General features: G+C 36.4%; 1 non-coding gene across 1 annotated transcript; it reads left to right on the top strand.

Annotated features, from left to right (window-relative positions):
• Positions 1-7,228: 7,228 nt before the first annotated feature.
• On the top strand, positions 7,229-7,300 carry TRNAC-ACA (transfer RNA cysteine (anticodon ACA)). The gene has a single exon. It is a non-coding gene; the product is annotated as a tRNA-Cys (tRNA).
• The last annotated feature ends 6,199 nt before the right edge of the window (positions 7,301-13,499 follow it).

The raw sequence follows: 13,499 nt of genomic DNA, 5'->3' as shown, positions 1-13,499 counted from the left end.
ATTTATTTCCAAAGTACTCTCAGTGTTTCTGGCACCATCTGCTTACCTCAGGGAAGAAAAGTCCACATTTTCTTGCGTTTAAATGCTTAGTACACCAATTTAAAATGTGTGTCACAAAAATGACACTGGAGCATCCCAGTTTATATTTACAGATTCCTTACTCCCAAGTTCTTCTAAATAAGTGTGAAGGGGGAAAGGCCAAAAGGCAAGAAAAATAACCTCAGTGCTTCTTAATATAGACATGAGTCAGAATGATTTCAGTTCCTTAATTTTTCAAGTTTTAGCTTAATTTTCTGTTATACCCATTTTTCCTTTAAATCTTAAAATTATCGTGAACATTTAAGATTCACATATCCATTAGGCATCTCCAGATTTGAAAGGAAATAGCAAAAATAATTCTGAAATCAGTGACACTTAGTGATGCATTGTGACTCAGGAACAAAGAAAACTCATTTATGTTAATGTTGGCAACTAGAAACCAATCCCTTCTTTTTATAATTTACATTTCATTCTCTAACACGGATATTAAGGAAATATGCATGTGTTGGGGGCTTTGCTGGTAGTGTTAGTGGTAAAGAATTCACCTGCAATGCAGGAAACATGGGTTCAATCCCAGGGTCGGGAAGATCCCCCAAAAAAACAAATGGCAACTCACTCCAGTATTCTTGTTTGGAAAAGTCCATGGACAGAAGAGCCTGGTGGTCTACAATCCATGGGGTTGCAAAAGTGTCAGACTCAACTTAGTGACTAAACACACACAAGTACACACGTATGTGTCCAGAGTGTGTTTTCCTTTTGTTTGGAAGCTTGAAGTGAAGAGAAAACTATCGGCTTTGCCCTCCCCCTCTAAACCTAATAAATGAAACAAACAAAATATAAACACAAATAAAGTGGTTAAATATGCAGATGTCTAGTTTTTATTTTAATTTTATAAAAGTAATTGCCAGGAGAATGAATGCTGACATCTCAATTAGTGACCCAGGTAGAATAGGTAATGTACAGGAAGAATAATCCTGTACATTTCCCTTAATTCTACTGAGTTCTTAGCCAAGACCACCATAATTAAGGACTTTAACAAGATGAAAACAAACAGAACTTTATTAACGAATACCCTGATCTGTACGTGGGAGATAGGGAAAAATGAATAAGTCTTTGAGGGGCTTAGAATTCAGGATTAAGTACCAGTTTAAGAGGAAATATTGGGGTAAGTGCATGCCTTTTAGGAGAATCAGTGATTTTTAAGAAAGATGAAGGGGCCCAAGGGGCCCTTAGAAGGTAGAAGGTAGGACCGTTTGTAATGAAGTTTGTCTAGGTATGGTGTCAACTTGTAATCTCCTCTTCTCTGATCAGACTCTGTTGATACAACTCCCAAAGAGGGGAATAATGACAACCAGTTCTTTTTTGGAGGATCTGTCTTCAGGCCAATAAAGAGAGATCAGAGAAAGCCTTTTCCCTCATTTACTGTTTTTCAAGAGTCTATAGCTCCAAATAATTAATAAGTTAAGATATTGTGGGGTGGCATAGTCTGCTACTCTTCATATTCTAAAGACACGTTCCATGTGGGAGCGTGATCCATCGATCGGAATACTCTTGTCTGATCCCAGATCAGCCCTTTGCCTTGCTGCAGGACCATAGGCCAGCCACTAAGTTCTCATGCCCCAGTTTCATCATCTCTGTTTTTATGACAGTACTGAGGCTGCCGCATATTCTGCATGTCATAGTAAAATGTAAATGGAATGGCTGCTCTGAAAGTAATTTGAAAATTCAAAAGCCCTGCACAGATGCTCAGTCACGTATACAGTCTTTGGTTTTCTCTCACAGTAGGAATTAATGGATAACACTATCCAGCCCCAGGACCTCTTTCTATATTTTGTTCTCTAAGTTTTTATAAACAAAGGGATGCTTGGAATAATGTTCACATAATGTTAATGATAATTATCTCTGGGTGGTGGGTTTGTGGATTTTTTTTTGTTCTTTCCTTTACATTTTCTTATAGAGTTGAGTGGCTTTATATGAAAGCATAAATTATTTTACAGATATATTTTCTTCTTAGGCAAAACTTAAGCACAAATTAAACACAAATGGAAAAGGTCCACCATATTGCTATATCTATGATAAATTTTAATCATCATAAAATATTCCTACATAGCAAAAACTTAAAGGGTATGCAAATGATCATAGAAGTTAAAAATGCTTGCTTTTCTAGTCATCAAATAAATGCAAATCTTTTTTTTAAAAAATTGAAAACCAAAGTAAAAATGAAGATCTTCGGGCACTGGGGCTGGGGTGGGAGAGCATGTTAACTGCAAAGTAGCAACAATAACAGTAAGAGTTGATTTCCCAACATAAACAATAAAAGTCATAAGTTAATAAGCTGATTCTAAAACTCACCTAAAATATATGGAGACAACAATCACCAAGGCAATAGTGAAGAAAAAAGAACAAAACTTGAAGAATTATGCCCTAGGCATTCAGAATAATTTCCAGGATATATTAATTAGGACAGTGGAGTACTAGTGCAAGGAGACAAACTAGGCTAGTGAAAGAGATACAATAAGACAAAATAAAGTAAGATCCATGTAAACAATCACCTTAGTTTCATTTTGTTCTTTGTTTTTTTACTGAGTGCAGCTGTGATGCAGTGGGGAAAGGATGGAACTTTCTATAAATGATGCCAATTCAACTTTAACATTTCAATCCCCACAATATCCTCCCTTATATAAAAAAATAAACCTTAAGCTACTCCACACAGTACAAAAAAATAAATTACATATAAATTAAATCTAACAAATTACATATAAACTACATTTAAAGCTATCATGATTTTTTGAAGTAAACATAATGAATATATTTATGTACAGAAGTATGTTAAGGTTTCTTAAGAAGGATCAAAAAAAATAGCAAGTCATAAAAAGTGACAGATATTTGCAAAACATGACTCACCTGATGCATATCTAGAGTATTTAATATGTTCCTATAAATCAGTTTTAAAAGGTAGGTAATCCAATAGAGAAATGTGTTTGAACAGATGGTTCATACAAAAGAATATCCAAGCATCCAATACATACATTGAAATGTAGCTCACTTTCATTAATTATAGGATAGCCACATTAAAAAACACAAGGAGATGCCACATCACATGTGTGCCAGAATGTTTATATTGAACATAATAGACAATATTAAGTGATGACAAAAATATAGAACATGTGGATCCTCACATACTGCTTATAGCTCTTTGGGAAACTGTTTGCCATTATTTAGTTTATCTGAATATACATGTAAACTATCACCCAGCAATCCTACTCTAAATATATACTAGCAGAAATGTATACATATGTTCATCAAATGACATATATATGAGAGTACTCACAGAATCACAATTCTTTATAGACAAAATCTAAAAACAACACAGATGTCCAATAACAGATAAACTGTGTATTTTCATGCAAAGGAACTCTCTACAACTACATGTAACAATGTGGATGAATTTCATAATTATAAAGCTAGGTGAAAGAAGCCAGACACCAATGAAAACACACTGTATGATTTCATTTTATGTGACTTTTCATTCAACAGCAGTGGAAACTAATGGAGTTAGAAGTCAGAATAACCATTAACTTTCAGGGGAATAACTAGGAAATGGCAGGAAGAGACATTGGGATGCTAGCAATATTCTAACTCTTGATATCGATAGTGGTTACACAGGTGTATCCACTTTAAAAAACCCATGGAGTTATAAGCATATGATATAACATTTAAATTTAAAAATGGAAAAACATTCAATGGAATACAATTTTCTAGCCATGAACTTGATTTTTTTTTAGGACAATATTTGTAGTCAGAAATGAGGAAAGAAATATTTTGTAATTTCACTTAAAGGAACAGAAATTGATGCTAATTTTCTGGAAACAATTGGATAATATCTATTTTTAAAAAAGCTTTAAAAAGGAAAGAAAATGAAAGTCACCCAGTTATTTCCAACTCTTTGTGACCCCATGGGCCTGTCAGGCTCCTTTGTTCATGGAATTCTACAGGCAAGAATACTGGAGTGAGTAGCGATTCCCTTCTCCAGGGGATCTTCCCTGGTGACTCAGATGGTAAAGAATATGCCTGCAATGCAGGAGACTTGGGTTAGACCCCTGGATTGGGAAGATCCTCTTGAGAGGGAATGTGCTGTGCTTAGTCGCTCAGTCGTGTCTGACTCTTTGCGACCCCATGGACTGCAGTCCACCAGGCTCCTCTGTCCATGGAGATTCTCCAGGCAAGAACACTGGCGTAGGTTGCCATGCCTTCCTCCAGGGGATCTTCCCAACCCAGGCACCAAACCCAGGTCTCCTGCATTGCAGGTAGATTCTTTACCATCTGAGCCAACAGGGAACTCCAAAGAAGGGAATGGCTACCAAGTATTCTTGCCTGGGACATCACATGGACAGAGGAGCCTTGAGGGTTATAGTCCATGGGGTCTCAAAGAGCCGAACATGACTGAATGACTAACACATACATATAAAAAAGGATATCCTTTTATCAAATATTGCAGTTTCCAGGGTTTTATCCTATAAAACTAATCAGAGATATGAAAATAACCTTATGTGAAAGAGTATTTCACATAGCAATATTTCTTTATCGAGACATTAGAAACAAACCAATTATTTAGGGATTAAATGCATATATCATGATATTTTGAATTTTGATGAAGGACTCAAAGCCATTTAAATTCAAACACTCATACAGCATTTTCTGACCAGTACAATCTTAAAATACTAAATGATAAGCTGGTTACAAAGCAGTATGCTGCTGCTGCTGCTAAGTCGCTTCAGTCATGTCCAACTTTGTGCAACCCCATGGACTGCAGCCCGCCAGGCTCCTCTGTCCATAGGATTTTCCAGGCAAGAGTACTGGAGTGGGTTGCCTTCTCTCATACTTCACATAAGAATGCATTTACTATATATGAAGGCAAACACCTCTTTCTCTGAGGAAGGAGTTGATTTTATGTATTATTTTTTCATGTATTCTTTTATTTTCCATTTCTAAAATTAGCATATATTAATTTAATAATGGAACACATCAGGTATATTTCCAAAAAAGCAAACTAGCAATACAAAAATAAAAGTCCAAAGCAGGCATCTACAAATATCTACAATAACACTTCAGCATCATTTATTTTTTCCACTTTAAATGAACATATGCTTTCAAATTTTCAATCTGTTTTCATATTGTTGTACCATAAATTTACTAAGCTTTTCTTTATATCATTTGTTTTTCAAATTGTTTCCAATTTATTTTTGCAATTTCAGATAATACTGCAGTGAACATATTCCAGGTAAAGTTTTTGCTACTGTTAAATTAATTCCTTACTATAAAATCCTCAGTGTGAGAATCCTAGGTCAAAAAATATAAACAAAATAGGCAGCAAAATTTAATTTACTGAACAATATATTTTATATTTATATACTATATAAATATATTTTATATAATATATATAAAATATAAATATATGTATTTTATATTTATATTTTATAATTTAAACTATATATACTAAACTAACTACTTAAGAAAGTATTCAAGTCTCTCCTAGGCATACAGGGGAATTGAATATCTGGAAGTTCGCAATAATTGAAAGTTATCAAGGAAGGCTATGATCAAATTTCAGCATGAATAGGTAAAACATACTTAGTGGAAGAGAATCTGATATTTGAAAGGGGAAAAACAGTGAACCTTTAATGAGTGACATGTGATTAAGGCCCATATTCACAGCCTCATTTCCCGTTCCTAGATCAAGCCCTAAATTATTGTTCTACTTCTTGGATTCTACACACTTATTCCATATTTGTCTTGGTTGTTGACTGAGACCTAATTCAGGTCAACACTTCAGATGCTGTGTACAGAAAGTTATTATCTTTAAATCTTGGTAGGATGTGCCTGCCTTTTGTAGCTCCAAATTGCACTGCCTTTATTGTCACCGTGTATCATGTTTGTATCAAATTTGGTATCTACCATTTTCACTGTTCATCTATATCATCATGTATCTCCAGATTCAAGTCCCAGTTGAGCTGTTTCTTGAGATTAGTTTTCCCCAAGTGTATTACCTTGTGTTTTCCAGGCTGTGTCTAATTTGGTTATGTTCTCTTATATCTCACACTAGCTGATCGCTCAATAAGTGTAACATAATTGTTTGAAATCTGCTGCTATACTTTGTTTTGGAATAGTTCCCTGAACTCTAAATACTTGAGAATGAAAATAATTAAGGTGAAGTATTGAATGCAATTGATTTTTTTTGTAGAAACAAAATATTCAATATGCTCCTCAGATTTAGGGCACTTAAAAGCTTCCCCTGGATGATATTAAAACTCATTTTGTTGTTTATGCACATCTGTAAATCCTACTGCTTACACATTTATTTCCATTGACAATAGTATAAATATATTCTACTTACTATCCAGAACTCTATTTTTTAAAATTTTCATTGAAGGATAATTGCTTTACAATATTGTGCTGGCTTCTGCCATACAACAATGTGAATTAAAACTCTTTAAAGTTACAGCTAAGTTACCATTGTATTTGCAAAGTGAGTTTTGCTGAACACAATAGTGAGGAATTGGGTGGAAGAATAATATTTAACCATATCACTGCAGAGGAAATCGGTGTTTTCAGGGTCTACTCATGTAGCTGTCAAGGAGATCAATGTAACTCAACCAAAATTGATGGACTTATGATCCTGGACCAATTTATCTATCTTGCACAGGGATGAGCAATTCAATTTTTGATACTGAAAAAAACAAGTAATATATCTGCCAGTTCTAAAACAATAGCATGATATTCCATATCAATTTATGATAAGCACAAATAACATATTTTTATAACATAACATTTTATTCAGTCTTAATAAAGTATCTGTTATTTAGAGATACAGTCTTAATTTGAGAACAATCAAATATTTTAATAGTGAAGATAAAATGGGACATTGTAATACAATGAACATTGTGATGAGCACTCCTCTCAAATCTCTCCTTCCAGAAATGTTCACGCTCTCTGTACCCATGATAAATACCTCCAATACTGTCTCACATTTCCCACAGGCAAGGAAACTTCCCACAAGAGAAAAAGGATAAGGCAATTATTAGGAAAGGAGTTCCTTGACCATGAAGACAGTTTTCATAGAGAACCCAACACTGTGCTCAAGCTATTTAAACTACATCTGTGTATTTAACTTCAAGTTACAAATGAGATTTCCCTGGTGGCTCAGATGGTAAAGCGTCTGCCTACAATGCAGGAGACCTGGGTTCAATCCCCGGGTTGGGAAGATCTCCTGGAGAAAGAAATAGCAACCCACTCCAGTATTCTTGCCTGGAAAATCCCATGGACAGAGGATCCTGGCAGGCTACAGTCCATGGGGTGACCCCCATGGACTCTTGGTGACCAAGAGTCGGACACGACTGAGTGACTTCACTTTCACTTTACAAATGAAATGGAGGAATTGAGCAACTCCTGTATGTTTATTTTTTACTCTTTTTAGGAACAAATGAGAGGCAAAAAATTTCTTAAATTAAAATCTTCTGGTTTTCTTCATTTGCATAATACTATATAATTTGTTATAAGACAGATATGTTTTCATATAAAGAAGGAAAGAAAATTATAAAATAAAATTAAAAAAAACATATAATAATTGATTTCACCCAGAGCATCATTCCATATAAAGAAATATTAGGAAAAATATTTCAGCATTCACTTTCAACAGAATTAATTTCAAAGCTTTGCTATAATACTCTAATTTGAGTTAAATATGTTAATCATTAAAATTAATATAAGGAGTTTCTCTATTTGGAGCATCTGATGCCGCAGAATTGCTGGTGTATTTAACTACGTTTTTTTCTGCTCTTGAGATAGACAATATAGTCACAGTTATTGTCTCATGTTTCAATATATATATAAGAAAATTTAGGAATTGAAAATGGACAAAATTAATTTGGATGAAGTTGTTGTTCAGTTGCTCAGTTGTGTCTGACACTTTGAGACCCCATGGACTGCAGCTCACCAGCCTTTCCTGTCCTTCACTATCTCCTTAAGTTTGCTCAAATTCAGTGTCCATTGAGTCAGTGACGCCATCCAACCATCTTATCCTCTTTTGTCTCCTTCTCTTCCTTCCCTCAATCCTTCCCAGCACCATGGTCTTTTCCTAGTAAGTCAACTCTTCACATCAGGTGGCCAAAGCATTGGAGCTTCAAATTCAGCATCAGCCCTTCCAATGAATATTCAGGGTTGATTTTCTTTAGGATTGACTAATTTGATCTCTTTGCAGTCCAAGGGACTCTCAAGAGTCTTCTTCAGCACCACAGTTCAAAAGCATCAATTCTTTGGTGCTTATCTTTTGTTATGGTCCAACTCTCATATCTGTACATGACTACTGGAAAAACCATAGCTTAGACTATAAGGACCTTTGTCATGAAAGTAATGTCTCTGCTTTTTAATACGTTGTCTAGATTTGTCATAACTTTTCTTCCAAGGAGCAAGCGTCTTTTAATTTCATGGCTGCAATCACCATCCACAGGGATTTTAGAGCCTGAGAAAATACAGTCTGTCACTGTTTCCATTGTTTCCCCATACATTTCCAATGAAGTGATGGGACTGTATGCCATGATCTTAGTTTTCTGAATGTTGAATTTTAAGCCAGGCTTTTCACTCTCATCTTTCACCTTCATCAAGAGGTTCTTTAGTTCCTATTCATTTTCTGCCATAAGGGTAGTGTCATCTGCATATCTGAGTAGTTTGATATGGATGAAGTAGTTTGATCTAAATGAAAGGTCATGCTTCATAGAGTGAAATACATCACATTTTCTGCAGCTGCATATTTCTGATGGCCATTTAGAGTGATCCTAAATTGACTACAGAGGATACCACATTAATGGCAGAAAGCAAAGAGAAACTAAAGGGCCTTTTGATGAGAGTGAAAGAGGACAGTGAAAACAACTGGCTTAAAGCTCAACATTCACAAAACTAAGATCATGGCATCTGGTCCCATCACTTCATGGAAAATACATGGGAAAAAGTGGAAACAGTGACAGATTTCATTTTCTTGGGCTCCAAAGTCACTGCAGATGGTGACTGCAACCATGAAATTAACAGATGCTTACTCCTTGAAAGAAAAGCTATGACAAACCTAGACAGTGTATTAAATAGCAGAGACATCACTTTGATGTCTATATATGCCTATATGATGTATAGTCAAAGCTATGGCTTTCCAGTAGTCATGTATGAATGTGAGAGTTGGACCATAAAGAAGGCTTAGCATCAAATAACTGATGCTTTCGAACTGTGGTGCTGGAAAAAACTCCTAAGAGTCCCTTGGACTGCAAGAATATCAAACCAGTCAGTCCTATAGGAAGTCAACCCTGAATACTCATTGGAATGATTGATGCTACATTTGAAGCTTCAATACTTTGACCACCTAATGTGAAAAGTTGCATCATTAGGAAAATACCCTGATGCTGGGAAAGATTGAGGGAAGTAGGAGAAGGGGGCCTCAGAAGATGAGATGGATGGATAGCATCACTGACTCAATGGTCATGAATTTGAGCAAACTCAGGGAGATAGTGAAGGACAGGGAAGCCTGGCGTGCTGCAGTGCAGGGGTCGCAAAGAGTCAGACACGACTTAGCAACTGAACAACAACAAATATAGTAACTTCTAACTTTCAGGGTAGTGTTGCTTCTATTTTTATAAGATTTTTGTATTCTGAGTATGCTGTGCTCAGCAATGTCAATATGAACTTGCTAGAAGCCTGATCAGCCTCTCCTTCACACATGCCTTCAACCAGTGATTGTTTTACAACTCACTCTCCTGGCAGCCTTCTTGCATCTCTCCAGCAAGACATGGGTTATAGCATTATTGGTCAGTATTTCAAGTGACTAACAGGGACAGCAGTGTCTATTGCATCTCCTATCATCATCTGCATTAGAGTTGACTCTCTGTAACCACTGCTGTTCAAGGGCCACTCATTTTATCAATGTACACTTTACAGTGCTGTCATTGAAGGGAAAAGTTAGATATACTACATTTGGAAAGTACTGGAGAGAAACTGGCTAATGCTAATTGTCTTTCAGATTTAATCATGTGTCAGAGTAAGCATTCGATTTTTGCATATGTGTTTGCATATGTTAATAGAAATGACCACATCAGAAACTGAAAATATAGAATACCAGACCAATTTTGATACACTTTCATAAAACTATTAATAAATTTAAAACCATAAAAAATCTAGACCAATGATAAAAAGGATAGGACACCTTGACAGTAAACACCAAATGAGACTGCCCTGGGAAAATAAGACCTATGTTCACCAGTGCTGATAAAGCTTAGGGTTTAAGTAAATATTGATCTTCCTCTAAGATATGTTGTATCTAATATGACCTTCATTCTGCTTTCCCAGTCACCTGTGATCACTGGCCCCTGAAATATTTTTCCGATCTTCCACACTTCTTCATTCTCCAAAACTATTGTCCTGTGCTCTTTGAAATGTACAGTTAATACTTAAACTCTTCCCTGTTTATTTCACATTGTTGCCATGACATAAACCTGGCTGCTTCCCAGTGAGATTATTTCCCTTGAAATCTCCCAGAGTAAGGCTCTTTTACTCCTCCTTTCCCAAACAGAGAAACTCAGAATCTTCAGTGGAAAGTACTATGTTTTGCTTCTTTCAAATCATTTTCCAGAAAATTTCCTCAAAAAAAAACCTGCAAATTTTCAAAGTTCATGACATCAAACCACTTATTTTCTTTTCTTGTGGTCTTGGATGTACCTCTTTCACTGGTGACTTGATATTGAATCAACACCAACCTATGAGCCCTGAAAGAGTCATGCCCACATCTGTAAAGGATAACTTGACCCAGACATCCTAAATACCTTTGCTTAAAAATAGAATAAGAAATTGGGATAAAGAATTTTGCACTTTAATTTCTTTGAACTTTAATTCATAAGAACAACAGTGTATGATTTCTGACTCTAATACCTTTGATTTTAAGGTTTTTGGATGTTAACTCAAAAGAATTTAATTTCTGAACTTGATTTTCTTCCTGGAATTAATTTGAGGACATTACATTTGAATTTGAAGCAATCTACTTTGTTAGCACTTTATTATTGAAGAATCTTTATACATTTGGAGCATATTAATGTTGTCATTTAATTTCACTTTAGTATCTCTGAGAGGTTCTATCAGTTAACGTGACTGGGTAAAATTTGTGATGAGACATATAATAGGGAATGGATTTTCAGCCTTGGGTAATTTAATTAACACTATATTTTTGACCCATAGTGAAGCCTCCTAAGGCCAAAATCTACACAACCTCAATATCACTGAACAGGAAATAGATGGTATTAGGGGAGCTCTTTGTGGAAGTGGGAAAATGCCTCCCCCTGCACTTTGTTGATTTTTCTCCTTTCAGAATGAGGACACACAGTTGTCATTGTCCTCAACTTAGTGGTGAAGTTCAAGTTGATAAGACAATACAAAGCTGGAAATGTTTGCAAACACTTCATCTTCTTTCCTCAGGATTCCTTTCGTGGGTACGGATACGCATGTTACAACACCCCTGGACTCTCCCTACCCTTCTCTTCACTGAGGTTTAGTGAGTGCTGTGTGCCAGGGACTATTCTAAGTGCTTTACATGAATTAACTCATGTGAAAACCATGAGCTACTTAGATGTCAACAATATTTTGTGTCAATAACAGAACATTATTGCTTCTATACTACAGTGGGTCATTGAGACACAAAGAGGATAATAATGTGTCCAAGGTCACTAGTGACTATTATATTGCCAAATCAGATCTCTAATTCTCAGTCTCCTCTACAGTCAGTGTTTCAAGAGCTTGAAAACTAGTTGAACACTATCTGCTTCTGGAACTTTACCTCGCTGGTTTCTGTTACATGTCCAACTTCTGATTGCCCTGTTTTCCTAGTGGCTAGTCCCTTTAGGCCCCCTTTAGTAGGTTTTACTTCACTGCCTGATCTATTTATATTGGAGTTCACTATAGCTCTTCATGCATCTCACTCTTGTCTGTATCTACATTCCTTCTCAGAGTAAATGCATCTGAGACCATGGCTCTATATAGCATCCAAATGCTAATAATGTAAATATTTATATCACTGGTCCTCATCACTACCTTGAAAGCTAAAAGTGTATATCCAAATACTTTCTTGCAATTTCAACAAAGATGTCTAAAAGGCATTGCAAACATGTTTAAATAGAACTACTGCATTCCCATCACACACTCCCATCCTGCTCATATCACAGCAATCTAAGAATCATCTGTCATTTCTCCCTTTCCTTCAGGTAAATGCATATAAAAGTACAGAAAAAATACATACCAAAGCAACAATGTTATTGCCTCTGGAATGTGCACTGACAGGAAGAGAAGGGAAGGTTATATATATATGTGTGTGTATGTGTATATATTTGCAGATGCTTTCAGTTCAGTCGCTCAGTCATGTCCGACTCTTTGTGACCCCATGGACTGCAGCATGCCAGGCTTCCCTGTCCATAGCCGGAGATTTTTCCAATGCAGGAGACCTAAGAGATGTAGGTTCAATCCCTGGCTCAGGAAGATCCCCTGGGGAAGGAAATGGCAACCCACTCCAGTATCCTTTCCTGAAGAATTCCTTGAAGAGAGGAGCATGGTGGATTACAGTGCATAGGGTCGCAAAGAGTCAGACAAAACTGAAGCAACTTAGCATGCACACAAAGCTAGCTATTATTAATGTATTGCTATGCTCATTCTTTTGAAGTTAACATTAATCTTTATGCTGTCAGTTTCACCTCCTGAGTCATCAGTTCAGTTCAGTTCAATCATTCAGTTGTGTCCGACTCTTTAAAACTTTCTGAATCGCAGCACGCCAGGCCTCCTTGTTCATCATGAACTCCAGGAGTTTACCCAAACTCATGTCCATCGAGTCAGTGATCCCATTCAGCCATCTCATCCTCTGTCGTCCCCTTCTCCTCCTGTCGTCAATCCTTCCCAGCATCAGGGTCTTTTCCAATGAGTCAACTCTTTGCATGAGGTGGCCAAAGTATTGGAATTTCAGCTTCAACATCAGTCCTTCCAATGAACAACCAGGACTGATCTCCTTTAGGATGGACTGGTTGGATCTCCTTGCAGTCCAAGGGACTCTCAAAAGTCTTCTCCAACACCACAGTTCAAAAGCATCAATTCTTCGGTGCTCAGCTTTCTTCACAGTCCAACTCTCACATCCATACATGACTACTGGGAAAACCATAGCCTTGACTAGACGGACCTTTGTTGGCAAAGTAATGTCTCTGCTTTTAAATATGCTATCTAGGTTGGTCATAACTTTCCTTCCAAGGAGTAAGCGTCTTTTAATTTGATGGCTGCAATCACCATCTGCAGTGATTTTGGAGCCCAGAAAAATAAAGTCTGACACTGTTTCCTCTGTTTCCCCATCCATTTCCCATGAAGTGATGGGACCAGAAACCATGACCTTAGTTTTTTGA

The sequence above is a fragment of the Giraffa tippelskirchi genome, chromosome 9 (genome assembly GCF_054371585.1).
Source record: "Giraffa tippelskirchi isolate mGirTip1 chromosome 9, T2T-mGirTip1v1.2.pri, whole genome shotgun sequence".
NCBI classification, from domain to species: Eukaryota; Metazoa; Chordata; class Mammalia; order Artiodactyla; family Giraffidae; genus Giraffa; species Giraffa tippelskirchi.
This window is presented reverse-complemented; position numbering and strand designations above follow the sequence as displayed.